Source organism: Sceloporus occidentalis, unplaced genomic scaffold (assembly GCF_023333645.1).
Source record: "Sceloporus occidentalis isolate IW3139 unplaced genomic scaffold, rSceOcc1.0.p SCAF_38, whole genome shotgun sequence".
Lineage (NCBI taxonomy): Eukaryota > Metazoa > Chordata > Lepidosauria > Squamata > Phrynosomatidae > Sceloporus > Sceloporus occidentalis.
In genome coordinates this window covers 6,297,063-6,301,956 of record NW_028317018.1, presented here as the reverse complement: position 1 = coordinate 6,301,956, position 4,894 = coordinate 6,297,063, and positions in this window count along the sequence as shown.

Here is a 4,894-nt window from a genome sequence, read left to right as displayed (position 1 = left end):
GACTTTTATCGCATTCTAAATTCATAGACGTTAATATATGTAGTTGCTCTCCCTTTTGCTGCTATAACAGCTTCTGTTCTTCTGAGAAGGCTTTCCACAAGATTTTGGGAGAGTGTTTATGGGACTTTTTGCCCATTCATCCAGTAAAATTTTGGAGTTCCTTAATATTTTTTTTTTTATTATTATGCCTTAATATTTAGTTACTTCAGCGACACCATTGAAGCTTAGGAGGAGGACACTAATGTCCGGGGCCACACGGACCTCCTGCAAATCTCGGTGTTGTTGAGTACCTCATTACAGCAATACCGTTTAAGCTTGTTTAATGCCACGACGGACCAGGCACATCATCGTTATTAACTGTTTTTCCGTGACATGCCTGACACTTCATTGTTTGTTAAAGGGTCAAAAACTATGTGGAGAAGATTGAATCAGGGCAGTTTTCACATCTCTTCAGTCCCCCTGGGCAGCCTTAAGTGCTAATGGGTTCTAACAATCTAGACCTGGCCATATTGAGCATGGCAACCATAGAACTGATTTATTCTGATTTACAATTGTTTCCATGGGGCCTGTTATGGTTTGTGGCTCATACTTTGGTAAGGGGATTTCACATCTAGGCACAGGTTTCTCTGACTCTGAGTCTGGTCGCTTCAGGTAGATGATGTTTCCTATTCTAACTATTCTAAGCCATATATTGCTCAGACCACCACTACATCACAATTTAGACAAATCCAATATAATCCTGACATGCCTGTATTGCTTACCATTGAGCTGGTAATCAGTGGGACTACATTGCATTTTAATTCACTAGACCATCCTGCAATTCAAAGCTCTTTTTGGCCGGAATTAATGAGGCACCTGGGTGGTAGGAAGGGTTCTTAACCCTTAAGTCTGGTCTAAACAAATATACAAACATTCAAGAAGGAAACTACAATTGTTTCAATATCGCTTTTCATGGAGTAATAGTGTTTGTGACTGTAGAGTTCTATTGCACTGAGCTGTAAACTCACCCTTGTTTGGTTAGCCCTGAACAAATGCATACGTAATGTGATATAACATGCTGAGCCACAGCACATGGTTTTGTGAATCAATGCAACATAATGTTTGTGCTTGATTGGGACTGTTGGAGAAGAGCCATAAATGAACCCATCCCTTGCTACATTGATGTCCATAAAGAGACAGTCCTGAAAAGAACATCAAGTGACACTGGAATTTACAAGACGCACCAAGTGCGTCATATGAAACACAGCAGAAGGGTAGGCCCTGTCCCAGCCAAGCCCAAACATTATGTCCTGGACTTAGTACAGTATATATATTCGCAAAACCATGAATGAGACTGTAGACTGGTATAGAAGATCTAGTATGTCCGGTGCATGTCTTTGCGAGCATCCTTATGTCAAATTTATTAACTGTGCCAGGGAGGGTGCAGCTTGTGATGATGATGCCGATGCCTCCTAACAGTTTTCTTTCACAGACCACGATAATCCCCTTGTGAACATAGCGTTACTCTTTTACCATGACCGTGTAGCTGAGAAAAGTCCCCCTGATTCTTCCCCTGGCAGCTCAACAAAATCCTCCTGCTAGAGGCACTTCTAACAGACACAACAAAAAATGGCACTCAAATTGAAGACAACAAACCAGCAGGCATTTTTTCAATAGTTACAAAGGAGACCTTAACCCCTTGGCTGCTAAGCCATTTCCCACCCTGGTGCTAAGCTGGTTTTCTGCATTTTGGTGCATGTCACGTTTAAACGCGTTTAGAAGTAAATTTCTTGGGAATAAAATATACAAACCATATATTGGTTTTTTTTTTCAGCACACCCAGCAGATTATATAATCTCATTAGGTTTGCAAAATATAGCCAAAAATTTAGAACAGTAGACTAATATTTTATTGCTAAAAAGACATCTTTAAATTTAATGCATGGCTGCCATCAATTAAACAGCTCTAGCTGCCTGGGATGTTAAAATATGCCAACAAAACTATATATTTTTAGAAACTACACCCCAGCTGCAGCAAATGAGGTCTTATTTGTATCTGTATCACAAATATGACGTGCACAACAAATAAATTAATATCACACTTATAAAAATAAAAAATAAATTAAATTAAAAGCGACAAGTTCATTTATGTCTTGCACACTCCAGTCTTGTGCTACTAATACATGCAGCCCCTCATTTGATGCGCCAGGGGGTGTAGTTTCTGAAAATGTATACTTTATGTACCATAATTTAACTTTCCAGCTGTTTGGAGCTGTCTAATTGCAGGCATCACCCCTAAATGTTTTAAGACAATTTTTTAACAAGATTTTCAAATCTGCCATATCTGAAGTTAAAGTGGTCTAGACATCTGGGAAGATAAATTAGGGTACATAAAGTATACATTTCAAGAAACTACACCCCTTGGCGCTTCAAATGAGGGGCAACATGTATTTCTAGGACAAAAGTTGAGTGCACAAATAGACAGAATATGTCGCTTTGGCTAGAAAATATGTTTTTTCTAACCATTTTTGTCTTGCGTTGTTAGCACCTGACTGGCACCATGCCGTCGTTAGCAGTCAAGAGGTTAAAAATGCATTACCAGGGACGCCCTCATACAATGCTTTGTGGGAAAAACGAGGTAACAGGCTCAGAGGCGACAGTTAACATTCTGAAGATACATAGATACTTCCTGACACCTAAGAGTAAATACAGAAACAAATGCGGTAAATTGCTTGTCAAAATGCTGCACAGAAGTTACAAAACAGTTATCCAAATATTTTGTAGAATATGTGCATTACATATATGCCAAATTAGATTGTAGCCTCATTCCAAACCTACTCGGACCTACAACCTGTCCTACTCGGAGGCAAAAGGAAGGGAGAACTGGAGCAGTTATAGCCAGCTGTACACCTGAAGTATGCAAACCCAGTGCCAGATTGCCATGGCAACTAGGAACTGAATCCTGTCACCTAGGATTTCACCTGCTACACATAAGGAGTTGGTTCATGTCTGTAGAATGTTCTATGCGGAGCAAATTTTTTCCTTTCAACACGCAGAAATTCCAAACAGCAATTCTAGATTCAGAAAGTAGAGCAGGAGCACACATTAGAGGACACCTCCCACTCCACTGAAAAGATTGAAAAATACATGGCAACCTGGTATACTTGGCTTGAATTTACCACCTCTTCAGAATTTAAATGTTTCACCAAAACTGCTTAAGGATTCTACCCTGCTAAACCAATGAACTGTACAGGATAGGAATGTGAGAAATGGGATGGTGTAGTCAGTCCCCCCTTCCTCTCCACCCTAACCCCACTTTTGTTTTTGTCACATACCAATTCTTTTTTATCCACCGAATACTCAGTGAACTCCCACCATACTTTTATAACCTTTAGTTATTGTCTGTGGTTGTAAGAACCAATACATAGTAACTATCATTTATTGCAAGTACTCATCTACCTACCATGATCCCCTATTTGTGAAGCTAGTTCTAACAAAAGAACCCTCTTGGAGATCTGAACATAATTGCAAATACATTATATACTAAATTATTGGCAACAGTACTCTGGCTTCATGTACTACATCAACTCGGACTATTATCCATTAATGTCCCAAGTTCAGATAGAAAAGGCAATACACAACTGTAGTGAACTCCGGATTTGCTGCAGGTAACACTAGGAAAACAGGAAATAAAGGACACTAGTAAAATTCCATATAAGGTTTTCTTGCTCTAACAATCTGATGTGATCTAGCACTGACAATATAAATATGCCTTATACAGGGGAAAAAGGTGGCATTCCCCTTTAATTACTCTGACTACCTTCCATCAAATTGACAGTGCAATTTGATAACCTTGCATGTAATTTAACACCTATCCAAAGACTGAATTAGCAAAAACTGTGTTGTGTTAGTTATCACTTATTATCGTGTGATACCTTCTCATCTTCAGGCTTCAGAATTGTCTCATACATCCTATGTTTCCATGAAAAATATAAAACTTAAAATATGCTTTACAAAAACATAAGGCTCAGACACCCTTAGTCCTACAAGTTACAAACTTTAAATAAATTTAATGAATTATTCCAAAGCTCACTAAAAGCTATATGTTTAACATTTATAGAACACCCATATCATAGTTACAAGAGTTTGTTTAACTGAGTGGATCATATCTGAGCATGTGTGCACGCTTACTTGCTGGCAAATATATATCTAGTAAACCTACTATGAAACCGGTACTTTTGGACTTTTTAACACATTCAATGTACACAAAACTCAGTTAGAATAATTTTTATTTAGCTAAATGGTCCAGCAGAAAAGGAAATAATTGAAGTTGAAGCATTAGACATTAGCCACATCGAGGCCTTTTGCATTTACAGTGAAGGAACCAAAAAACCTACTTGCCCTGATGCATTAACTTTTAACAAAAAAATATATGTATAAATTAAACAGAAGTATGTTTGTGTATGTATATATAATTATACATACACTATTTTTGTGGGGGTTTTTTTGTTGTTTTTTTTTTTAAGATAGTTTGCACCCACATGTGATAAGAAAGTATAAGAAAAAGAATCCAAAGTAAGGTTAGATTACCAGCATCTACTTTTCCTAGGCTTGCTTGGCACATGCAAGGTGGGAGTTCAAAGCACAATTTGACAAAAACAAAAGGCTATAGTTAAAATGTTTAAAATTTAAAAGCCACGGAAGAGAAAAATGTATGCACACCTGACATACTTGTGTGAGTGTGCATATCTGTATATACACATACATACATTTACCTCAAACATAGTGACTACACTAGTCAATATATATTGTACATAGTCTCTAAATCCTCTCCAAATTTTTTTCAAGTTCATACAGACAAGCTCTAGGAATTCCTTTATAAGTCAGACTGTAGTTAGAAGTCTGCCGGTAGGTGC